Below are 12,480 nucleotides of genomic sequence, written 5' to 3'. Positions count from 1 at the left end.
CTCAAGTGCTCTGGCATATGGCTACCACTTGCCTATTCCTTGAGCTGTTTTCACTTGTTCTGTTGGGGGCCCCATGTGCCGTATCATTTTTCAGATACAGGGAAGAACTAAGCTTGGAGATTGTTGGCTGATAGAGCTGCGCTGTGATTTACAGAGACATGGGGAGGGTGTAGGAGGTCTCACACTTGAAGGAGTTGGGTTTTCTGGTTGAAGTCCACATAAAAACACCCTCCTTCCATGTTTTCATGTGCTGTTTTAGGTGTTGTGCTGCCCTGCTTTCGTGCAGTGCTCGAAAATGAACTCTGTAGGAAGCTGCATGTATAAAAGCAAATCACCCTCCCCAGCTTTGTGCTCTCCGTGTGTTTCAAAGTTACTTTTCTTGATAAGAGTGTCAGGAGCTTGCTTTGCATTGCAAATTGCTGTGCAAGGGAAAACTGCTGCCTGGAGTCAAAGTTGTCAGTGCTAAAGATACAGTTTATCTCCATGAACAAATAGCATTGCATCTCCCCAGTTTATAGCTGCAGTGTTTTCTTTTTAATGATTTATCGTATGGGTATCATTCTGCCACATGGTTTATAAGGTTATTCTGTCATCATCTATCGGCGTTTCTCAGGCTCCTTCAGGCAGACCTGCTACTAATTGCTAATAATAAAAACCTGCTTTGTTTCCAGCTGTGCACATAGATTATCACCAGCAGTATGCAAATGTGAATTCCATAGCAGCCTGGACTTGCTTTCTTTCTGCCCCAGTATGTGAAGGAAACCTTCCATGGCATTCAAACTTGTTTTTTAACTTCCCTGAGTAACTACTCAATTTTAAAGGTACAGTGTGTGCTTATGTTTGCTGGTAAGTGTTTTAGACCAGAACTAAAACCTGGTTTGGTCTGATTTTCCTCTTTGTGGTGCAGTGCATTGTGCTTTCTCATATCGGGAGAGATTTTATTGGGCAAGTGTGAAACATTTCTGTCTCGGAAACAGAAATGATAGGGCAATGTTCAAAGCTTGTTTCTTTTTCCAATGGCATCGTGCAACCTCATGTGACGTGTACAGGAGCTGTGGGCACAGAACACATGAAAAAATGTACTGTGAATTAATTTCTCTTTTGAAGAATGTCTGTCAAAAAGCCTTTCCTTACAGTGTGCTCTTGAGGCTGGATCCTTGTGTTTGGTGGAAGCAGCTTATCTGAGGAATTCAAACACTATGTGAACTTGGAAAGAAGTTAACCCCCTCTGCTTCCTCGAGCTGTAATAAGCTGAATTAAATGGAGTGTGGCTCAGGAAAAGCATGCAGCAGGAATGTCAGTCTCCATCTCCTTGTTGTCCTTGAAAGCAGCTCCTAGGAGCGCGCTGCTGGTGGCTGCTGACACTGCCAGCCAGTCGGGCCGTGTCTGGTTGTTTTCAGAGCTGGCTGGGGTTCAGCAGTTCTCTCAGCACACGGTGTGTTGCAGATTGCAGATGTGTTCCAGCAACGAACTCCTCTGTAATTCAAACCAAACACATCCATCGCACTCTATGGCTTATAAACGAGCAAAGGGGAAGTCGGCTGTTAGGCTTGCCGCCTTTCCCCCTGACCTGGCTGTAGTCTAACTGAAAGCACATGGAAACCTGTTCCTGCTGGGAAAGTTATGGGTCTCAACGGTATTGAGTCATTTGACCTTTTTCAAATATTTTCCCCTGTTGCAGTTACAGAAACTTCATGAAATTCCAGGAGCGGTGAGGAAAAGAGGTACTGCATGCAAAGGCTTCCAGATCCTGCCATGGCTCTACGTGCTCCTTTAGTCATTTTTCCATGATCTCTTTGAAATTCTCTTGATCTGGGGAAAAACAGGGAAGTCAGTGCTGTATCTACGTTGCATGAAAAGCCATTGTGCTTAGTTAGAATCTGGGATTATTTTTTCTTAAACCCAAAAATGATTGATTTGGAGTTGAAAGGTCTGTTTGGTCATCTTAGGATGAACAGCTTACGTAGGAAGTTTGTGTTTGCTCTGCAATCGGTTTGGACCTTTTCTTTGGTCTGTGGCAATAAAAAAGCATGCAGCTGTGATCAAAGGAGCTCTTGCTGTCCATCTGTTTTCAGAGAATCGATTGAGACAAGGTGCCCCATGTAACCCTGTACGTGGAGCAGGGAGAGGTACGCCATAGGGCATGCTTTTTTACCTCTATTAAGTGACTTATGATGTGGAGCAGTGTTGTCTGAGAAGACAGAATTTCTCCAGAGGCTGTGGTAAGGATGGGGATAGGGTATTCTCAGTGAGCTGCTGAGTGACACGGTGTTACACTGACCTGTGAGCAAAAGTAGGTGGCTGTGTTGGCCTGACACTGTCCCAAGTCCACTGGGGCCTGGGTTATAGGTGTGTATTACAGATTCACACTGCACCTTGTTGTTTATTCTTCTTCTTCCATACAGGTCTCCCTTTTCCATGCACACTGGGTTAACGCTTCACTTGTGGCACTTGAGGCTGTGAATATTTTAGTGACTAAACCTTCCTTTCTCCTCCTCTGTTTGTAAAATCTTCTCCTTATGTTCTAGCAGGGCTTCTGAGGATAAGAGCAGTTTCAGTAACAGGGCTCTGCTTAACAAACATCTGTCATCCCTGGCTTTATCGCCCTCCTTTAAATGACTGTCTTCTGAAAGCACATCTGAGCCAGGTGAGGGCCAGACAGATCCTGTGTTTCCCCACTGAGCAGTACCGGTGTATGCCTCGAATATTATTAATCCAGATACTAAAATAGCACAACCACCAGTGAATTCAGTTGCCTCCCAAGTAGCTTTAAAAATAGCAGACGTGGAGCGGTAGGGATGTATTCATGGCAACCGTTTTTGTAGAGCAGATGGGCTGCTGCGTTTTGCACCAGTTTGAAGCTTTTGGAGGTTGTGCGCATCTTTTATTCCTGGATAAATGACAGAACAGCATCATCTGGAGCCTGTGGGTCTGTGCAGGCGCCGGCTCTGCTGGGTGAGGGAGCGCTTCTGTGCAGCTGGAAGCAGGGACATCCATGCAGGGCAGAAAGCTGCAGCTCGTGCGCTTACGTCTTTGGGTATTACTGGGGAAGACTTGATTAAATCCCCCCCACCGTCCATTCCCCCCCCGCCTACTTTGTCAATTAATACTGAATGGCAGCCAGATGCTCTTTACCTCTGCGCTGATGACTCCTGTCTGCATGTTGGCAGAGAGCAGAGCTGGTGTGTGATGTAAGGGAAGTGGAAAGCCAGGTGTTATCCACATACTCATAACACCTCATCCTACATTGTTTTGTTAGTTTGCCAGCAGTTTTGCTCTGGTGTTTCTGGATTTGAAGGAAGGAATTGTTCTCTGAAAACCCCTGGCTTACTCTAACGGGAAGCCTGTTTTGCAAGAGCTTAATGACATTACAGGTATTTCCCACCTTGCACGTTGTCTTCTGTGGCAAGAAGTGCTACCTACCAAACCAGCCTGTGGTTCCATTCCCCTCCAACTATTTCCATAGAGAACATGCATTCTCAAGCATGTGTAGTGTTTCAGCTTAGTGTTCTGATCCTGGCACTCCTGCACCAACCAGGGAATAGAGTTTGTCTTCTACAGCCCAGCAGCTGTTTGTGTGCAGGCTGAAGTGGAGCAGTGGTGGTGTGGGAAGAGCTGACCTTACTGGGGTGGTCTGGCCTCAGAGTATTCCAGTGCCATAGCCTGAACCAGGAATGTTCTTAGTCTTGCAATTTGTAATTAAGAGTGAAATTCACTTCCTGCACTGTGTGCGTGTGGAAAGCTGCATGCAGAATGCCAAAGGAAATACTGATACTGGGGGAGGCTCGTCACACCCATAGTTCCTCACGGATTAAGGTCTGTGTGACTGCCTGCCATCGTGGTGTGGGCACAGATCTAAAGCTGCTTGCTTCCCTCATGTGATGGGATGCAAAGCGTCACGACCTCTTGTAGGCTGCTACACCTGCAGGACCAGGCAGCAGGGCCCTGCAGTGTAAGGAGCTTCCCACCAGCCTTGTCCCTTCCCATTGCAGATCACCAGCTGGAGCCCGGTATGAGATGAACAGAATTCTGTTCAAACTTCCCAGCTCTGGAGGCTGTATCCTGCTGGGTCAGAGCAGTCCCTGCAGGTGCTCTAGCTGGCACTCCTGTTTTACCTGCTGTTGCTTACGCAGGGGCTGCTTTATTGACCAGGAACTGAAACCTAAAACTCCAAGTGATATGCTCTGTGCACAGCATCAGTAAGTGCTCACATACAGTGTGCTTTTGAACTTCCCCCGTAGAGCTGACTCTGAGCTGGCAGCGCTTTGACAGCTAACTCTTAGCAACAGCCTTATCTGCGTGACTTAAACAGAGCTTGGCTCAAAAAAATTACTCATTGGGCAGCGTGTTCTGCTTTGAGAGTGGGGCCCTGTGGCCTGCCTGGTTTACAGAACAGCACTGCTGTCTGCCCTGCCTGAGGACAAAGAGGGAGGTGAAGGTTTCCGCACTCGCTTTTAAGATCTGTATTTGTTTCTGAAATACGGGGGAAAACCTAAATGGCTTCTGGGCTGTTTGTTTGTGCTTTTTAGCTGCCACCAGTGTTGACTCGAGCTTTGAAGCTGTATTTCTGAGGAATTCATGCATGCCTCCAGGAGCCTGTGGTCTCGCTGCACTGTTGTTAGTACTTTAATAGGCCAAAAGTTGCCAATAGCAAGTTGTTCTGGTACCAGTTTCTAGGTGAATGAGGTAGGTATGGATTCATTCTTAGTGTCATTGTAGGAAGATACACCTGCCTGTGTTTTGGGAGAGATCTCCAGCTTCTCCCTCAGATCAGAAACCTCTTTCACTTGCCAGCATGATTGAATAGCACATTGAACTCCTGCAGCATCACACAAGCTTGACTCTGTAAGGTCTGGCTCTGTGCAAAGGCAGACGGATGTGGCTCTGTGCATGGCCTCCTTTCTCAAACAGGATGTATTCTGCATCCTCCGTGAGCTGCCAGCTCTGCCCACTCGGAGCTGGGGGTGCAGTTGTCTCCAGGACAGATCAGGAATTTGTTTCTAGCTGTTCTTCCTCCTATAATGAAGCAACAGCCTTTCGGAGTGTCCCAGATCAATACTCTGATCTCCTTTTTTGTACCAACCTGTGACCTCCTATCAGTAATCCATGCTGTGAAGGTGATGTGTTTTTTCAGGTGGCTGTGTTACCTCATCCTGTGCTGGCTGCTCGACCTGCAGGGTGGGAGGCTTTTTTTGTTCTTGTAGGTTGTTCATATCATGCCTTTATACACGTGCTGGGAGGCATAGCACACATCACTACCACTCCTGCCTCTGTGTCATGATCTCTGGTACAACACAGTGGACCTCAGTATCTCAGTTTAGTGCTTGGGTTGGAAAGGCACTTCCCACTGGCCAAACAGTTGGGTCTGTGTTTGCTGGCTAAACAGCCTTGTTGTTTGGTGTGTTTTCAATCTGAAGAGCAAGAAAAGGAATTGTTCCGTGGGATTTGAATTTGCTAGTCTTCATGAATGTCATTTTCATGTGCTTTGTAGCAATCTCCTGCATTATTCAAACGATAACATTGAGATGAGGAAAAGATTAAGGAAGTGGGATGGGGCTGTGGGCAAGGAGGAGTATGAAGAGGATGTGTACGGAGACCAAAGCATTGGGGGGAGGCAAGTGTTGAAGAGACAGGATATTCTAGATAAGCCAGAGTATATACAGTCTGTATAACGGATGCTTTCCATGCGGATGGGAAGTAGCTGAGCAGGCAAAATAGCAGGACTGTGCCTTTCCTTCAGCTGTATTTATCATATGTCGCTGATGAGGGGAGGCCTTGTTGTAGAAGGTCTCATGCTGTTGTAGGAGATGAGGCTGGAGCTAAAAATACTTTCAGTGCCCTGTGCTGTATTCTAAATAAGAAATGAATGCTGTTTGTTGAGCCTGAAAGTGCTGGGGTTGCTTACGTGGGAGGAAGGAAGACAGCATGTGGATTTGCTGTGCTGGAAGGACTAGAAAGCTGCAGTGTTAATTAGCAATGCATCTCCATAGACCGACAGAAACCATCACCCTGTGTGTGGTTGGTAACCAACCTTGAAATGTGCTCACTAAAATAAAGATTAAAATAAAACACCTGCAAAGCTAAAACGAGACTTTTTGGGGATTACTGTGTGAGGTACATCCCTTCTCTTGCCGTGCAGTGTACAAGATGTAGGAGATAAAACTTAAGGGTTTGGTTGGTGCCTTCCAAAAGCTATCAAGCACCGAGCTCCAAACTGGCTTTGCAATGGCAAAGCAGAACAAGGAGCCCAAGGAGAACAAGGAGTCTGTAAATGGGATGTGGTCTCAGGGTTTCGGTTTGGATGATTACCTCCATTTTGCTTTCAGAATTAAACGTTGTATGAAATGACTGCGGAAAGGTGTTTGGTTATTGGCTGTTGGGTTAATGATCAACAGAGGTTCACTGCCTGTGCCTGTTGTTGCTTGCAGGATGGATCAGCACAAAGCCCACCATCATCAGCACTGTATCTGGAGATCTAGGCCTTAGGAAATGCAAGTTGGTGTGTGAGTGCTGCCAAACGGGGAGGCCAGAATGGCCAGGGGTCTAACTGTGTGTTCTCACTGCACTGTTCTGCCCAAATACTTGTGTCTCTAAGGGGCAATATTGCTCATCACATTAAAAGTACTGATGGCCAGGAAAGGGGAAAGGCCTGACTGGAAAAAAAACTTGTATCTCACCCACCTCTCCTCCCAGCCCCCCTTAAAATCTGACTCTGTCAGGCTTTATCTGCGCTTAAGAGACAGAAAAGGTGAGGCCAGATGTGTTCTCAGGGTTTGCAGTAGGTTTTCATTTGCACCTCTATGAACTGGGGCAAGGATTCCAGCTTGGCTGTTCTGTTTTTCTTTCTCTGTGCTTTTTCAGTTTCTCCTGCTAGTTCCCATTTTCACGTTACCGTGTAGGCATGTTGCTGACTGTGAGGGGGTAATCTGGGTTATTTATAATTGAGCAATCTTTTCAGGTCTCTTAATGCTCCATTGCACTGGAACGAAGCAGTCGTCATAGACTTGCTGTAGCAGGGCAGCACAGCTTGCATCCTGCTTCCACAGTAAGCAATAAGGGCTGCTTCAGGAACAGGCTGTCTGCCCATGTTACAGGTGATTATGCACTAATCCATTTATAGGAAAGCTCTTTTCCTGACTTCTGTCAGGGACCTGTTATGTTCTATTTCGTATTTCAGTAACACCAGGCAATTGCATCTGCATAAATGTTGAATTCCTTTCAAGTTCAGCATTGCTCATCTTATGTCTCCAAGTAGCCCTCAGTGCTCGTTGCCACAAGGGAAATACTGTGCTGTGGAGGAGTGTATTTCCAGGTTGGTTTTTTATGTTTGCTGCCTTCATGCTTTGCTGAATACCTTATAACCTCTGTACTAGGAGTAGCTGATCATACTCTGCTTTGGCCACTTGTTCTCTTTAAGGTTGGTTTCTGGTGTAGGTTTACAGCAATGGCTTTTCCTGCATTCCATGCAAGCGTGACTGTTCTTTCAAAACAAATCTATATGTTGTTTTTCCTCCAGAAATGATTCATACTCATCTCCAATGGCAGAGTTGCTCTCACTAGTGGGAAATCAAGTTTGTGCATCTGAATGCAGCTGGTGGTGACAGCCACAGGGGAGGTAAATGTGCTCTGATCCTCACAACCCCACTCCTGACAGCCAGGCAGCAGGAGTCTATTCTGATATTGATAGGAGGGCATATGAGTTCAGAGAGAATGCGTTTGTACCTTGTCCTTAAAACCAGTGACCTGTTTGTAATGCTGAATAATGCCTTTATAAGCAAACCATCATAAGGCATTTATATTCATGATGGGATGAAAAAGCTGCTCTTAACCTATAAAGGGACTTCTGCTATTGGTTTTGATGGAGCGTGTACCATATAGGAGTGACTCAGAAAAACATGTCTGGGCACAGGAGGGTGTTACCTCTTGGGTAATTGATCATACTTTTAGCACTGGGGTTTACTTCAGGCAGCTTATTTACTGAAGAGCTCTTCAGTGTACTTGAGCCAAGCTGCAGTGTTGTTACATCACACAGCATTAATGAAATTATTCCAGAAATGAACTTGGCCTCACATGCAGGTTAATTTCCACTATAAAGACTTCCCTTGTACAACTACATTGGCAAACAGTCTTGGTTGAAAAAGGGCAGATATTAGCCAAAAATGTCACTTAACTATTTTAGCTTCTTTATGTGCCTTAATCTGCCTTAGGGGTGAAGAGATTCATCTCAGTACATGTCATTGCACCAGGAATTTTGTTCATTTTGTTCAACATCTGCATTTTCCAACCTTACTGTCCCAGCAGAGCCCTGGAATATTGGCATCATGTTTGCAAGCAGAGCGTGGAGTTGTAGCCATCTCTTGCACATTAAAGGCATTATAATTTTCCTTGCTGAGTTTTACGATGCTGTCTTTCTTTGCTGAGAGTTTAAATTTAGGCAGCAAAAGGCAAGTCTGGAATGTCTCAGAATGACAGCTACCACTTAGGGGATAGAGAAAGTTTATAAATACATCAGCAGAGATAATCACTGAATCTTAATTTCATCTCTACAGTCTGCCATAAGCAGAAGGACTTTCCAAGCTGCAGTGTTACTGAAACTTTCTGAGATTCAGTGAATTAATCGACCTTTGCTTTATACAGCAGCCTCTGTAACCCTCTGACTAGGCTGGGAAACCTGCAGTGCTGACCCATTCTGCCTTTTTCTGTCATTGAAATACTTGTGAGTTTGCCTACAAGAAGCTTGGCAGCCTGGCACGTGATGCTTCCTTGGCTAATCCATCTCTAGCATAGGCAGTCAGAACAATAGGGGTTGGGGTGGTGACTCAGTGCGTGATCAGGGCTCAAAAAAAGCAAAAGCGTCTTTCAGTGTTCAATACACACATCATTACAGACTCGTATTTCAGTAACTGAGTCATCCATCCAGTTATTCCTTTCTTTACACTTAAGAGTTCGGTCCTTTGCTTGTGATGTGTTTACTCCTGGCATGGATCCCTGGCCTCTGCCCAAGGAGAACTTGTGTTGTGGAGATGTGGCAAGAAGTCCTTGGATGTCCTGCTCTGGGTTGGTCTGTCAGCAGCACAATCCATAACAGAAGAGATGTGTTGCATGATATTTACTGTTACAGGCCCCTCTTGTCCTTGTTTTCCTGATATCCAGCTTCTCTGCTTCAAGATGACAAAGAATACAAAGACCTCAAAGCAGACGGGCTGTGCTGTGTGTGTATCCATCCTTTGCTGCTCTGTAGCTGGGCCTGTTAGAATATTTCTTCTTGCCTTCTCCATTTCCACCCTTACCCTTCCAAAAGCCATCAGACTTGTTCTATAGTTTACATCTTTCAGGTTTGTTGCTCTGTGGCTTTTTTTCCTCCATTTGGCACAATTTTTACCTTATTTGTTATGCAACTCGTGCTGTTGTGCTATTTTTTATTTTTTTTTTAATAACTTCTATTTTTCTCCTAGTATCTTTTTTACATCCTCTGTGTTTAGAGGAGAGGTCCGGGTACATGGAATCAAGGCATAACCGAATGACTGCCTTCCAAAGCAGCTGTTAATATACAACCAGGAATGCTGATGCTGGAGGCTTTTCTCCTGTGGTTGACTGCTCCCCCTGATCTCCAGGAGGTATCACCATTCCCTGCCTCATACTGGTGCACCTTTATTGAGATCGATCATTGCTTTCAAGGGAGCTGGAACATGCAGTTCAGAAGCTGTGTGTCTTCAGTAATGGGCTTCTTCTGGGGCAGAAGGTGAAAGCCATAAAAAGTCAATCACTTGCCTACTAGATACCAGCTTATTTTTATGGAGAACTTCAGATGCTGTTATTATTTCACATTAACCTTGTCACGCTTCCCTCCTCACCTCAGTTTTGTTCTGGCTCTTTCCTTGTCTACATCTCACAAGTGTGAAGCTGCCTTCCCCTATGGTGAGGCAGCTTTGGAGTCTCTTACCTTCATTTCTCAGCTTTAACTGAAGTCTCTTCCATTAAATTTTCTCTCCTGTGTTGGTGTTTTTTTTTTTCTGTTTTCTCCTGCATTTGTCTCTGGGACTTATGAATAATTCATTCTAAAGGTGTTGGTGCTCAGGTTTGATATTTAGAGAGCCCATACGTATCTCCCCTCTGGTGTAATGAAGAGCTAAATCAATCAGTGCAACTGTAGGTAGGGTCCTTTCCTACCAAAGTCAAATGAAATGTCTTTGCTGGGGGATTCAGTAGTTAATTTTATAAGCACTTGGTGGTTGTGATGACCTTACTACTGAACCCTTGTTTAAAAGGCTTACAGTGAAACATCCAAATAAGACTCGTTTCAAATGACAAAGACTTGCTTAGTTCTCTTAGTGACACAGTCTGCATCATCTCACTCTGAGCCATTTTTCCATCATAACTGCTAATGTCTGCCTTGCAACAACCAGCGCTTGTCAGCTGGAGAATACAGGGTTGTTTGCAGCAGGGGAGACATCCAGCTCTTTGGGTTGGCTGTTGTTCTGGTCAGTGATGTAAGCCCAGTCACCACAGAATCACTTTATTTTATTATTGAGAGCTGCTTGCTGTCCTTTCTGTTCGTTTTGGTCAAAAAAAACCCTGCCATGTCTATAGGATGGTGTAAATTCTGGTGTGCAGGGTGTGCAGCACTGTGAGTGCTGGTACAGAATGGCTTTTTCAAGTGTTTGTGCTAGGCCTTGTGGAAGGTGTCTCTTCCCTTACAGCTTTGCATTAGATAACCTGGTTAAAATAGTAACTGTCTTCTCCAGAGTATAACGTAGGCTTGTTCCAGGCTTTCTGAGCTAAGGGGCTGTCAGCAATCTTGCTCTAATTCTGTCTTCAAAAATACTGGGGAATAGATTAGGCAGCTTTAATGTGTCCCTGCAGCAGAGCCAAGGTACGCAACGTCGCTGTCTTTCTGTGCCTTATCAGATGGAGATGTGGGATCAGTGATGCTACACAAGGTGGTGAAGCAGGGGAGCAGAGCACCATCAGCTGGCAGCAAAGCAGGGGATTCGTTCTGCCTGAAGGGTCTGATGCAGATCCACATCTCAAGGGCTGGGGGTGTGTGGGCTGGGCAGCAGCAGCAAGAGGAGAGCTTGCCCCAGCCTTTGTGTAAGTGAGGAGGAGGGGATCTGAATAAGAAGCCCTTTGTGTATGCTTATCTATGTGCTGTCTTGTTTAGCTTGAGGTTTTCCCACATCTGCTCCCATATACGAAACATCAAACTGACACGCGTTGCTCTACTGAGATGTTTGGTGTTTTAAAAGCTATTTTGTGTTGTCTTTACCTTCCCAACAAGCCTGTAGCCCTTTCATGGTGTTCTGCACTTCTGGCTGTCTTACATACAACTACTGCTGTAAAGTGTACGGGTGATTTATTTGCATTTCTAAGCAGTTCAGCAAGGCCAGATTTATTCCTGGGGTGGTGTTTGAGACACTGTGCCCAGCTGGGTTCAGCTCAGCTTTGAGCCTGTAAATAGAAGTTCTAATTTCTGTCGTGGTGCTTGGTGGGGGCAGGACTCACATTAGTTTGCAGTACTATGGGTCTTACACGTGGCCTTTTCTAGAAGCATTTCCTTGTATGCTTGTTTGAGCTAACTCCCAGTTAGCGCCGTGGCTTTCTGCAGCAGTGCTGCTCTATCTGTGGCACTGAAATCACAGTTGGCAAACATCTCGCCCATAAAAGCTGTTCCTAGTGCTTTCTTCTGCCTGTCTCAGAGCTGCAGTGAGGCTGTGTGAGATCTGGGCCCGAAGAGGCATTGTGGCTTTCAATGAGCACAGCTATTAGTTCTACACTGGGCTGTAACAGCAGGCAATGCAGTGGGTTACAGCTGTGAACCAATGCCATGAGTGAGGCTCAGATGTGCTGTGATAGAACACCCATGGTCTGCACCCTGCCTGGTATGGGCTGTCCTAATGCTTGGCACAGGGCTGACATGGGCCCAGGAGCCCAAAGGCCCCATGGAGTTACCATTGGAACACTGCTTGTCCCAAAAGCTGCTGCAGGCTTATGTTGGTTTGTTCTCTGCTGGTATATTTAGGTCTGGGAGAGTAATTATATAGCTTTGAATAAGTCTCAAGGCACAAGAGGGCAAAGCTGAGCCTGGAGGGGATTCGGCCTCTTGAGGGCTTTGCTGCAAAATAGGACAGTTTTAGTTGCTTTATTATTATTGTTGTTTAAATAAAACTTCTGAAGGTCCGCTGAACCGACACCCGGTACCAGCATTGGTTTGATCTATTTCTGATGCTTCAAATACAGAGTGCAATTTTAAATTGAGCCCTTTTGGTTTTCAGCTGTTAGTTTCAGGGTTTGCTTTTAGGTGCTGTGTGATTATGCTGGAAGGAAACACCTCCGTGGTGCTTTGGGCGTAGTTTTGGTTTCTGTCTGATGGTTCCTAATTGTACATCAGAGAATATTCTGAAGCTAAATGCTCCTCATTTGAGCCCGCTTTCTTCCTATTTTAGTGCTCCCTAATTACCATCCTTACTCTAACTTGATGGG

At 45.5% G+C, this 12,480-nt stretch overlaps 1 protein-coding gene across 8 annotated transcripts in view; it reads left to right on the top strand.

Moving 5' to 3' along the window:
* Positions 1 to 12,480, top strand: part of EEIG1 (estrogen-induced osteoclastogenesis regulator 1) — a 31,451-nt gene that overhangs the window by 1,802 nt on the left and 17,169 nt on the right. Inside the window, exon 1 of one of the 8 annotated variants that reach the window (XM_085521474.1) lies at positions 703 to 821. The exons of the other annotated variants lie outside the window; for them this stretch is intronic. The gene's annotated coding sequence lies outside the window, so the exon portion shown is untranslated. Of the gene's footprint in view, positions 1 to 702; positions 822 to 12,480 lie in introns of those variants that run through there. 8 annotated transcript variants of the gene reach the window in all.

The sequence above is a fragment of the Coturnix japonica genome, chromosome 21 (assembly GCF_054131305.1).
Source record: "Coturnix japonica strain WE chromosome 21, WE-NBRP24, whole genome shotgun sequence".
Classification (NCBI taxonomy): Eukaryota; Metazoa; Chordata; class Aves; order Galliformes; family Phasianidae; genus Coturnix; species Coturnix japonica.
The sequence above is the reverse complement of the archived record's forward strand: the minus strand, read 5'-3'. Positions and strand labels throughout refer to the sequence as shown.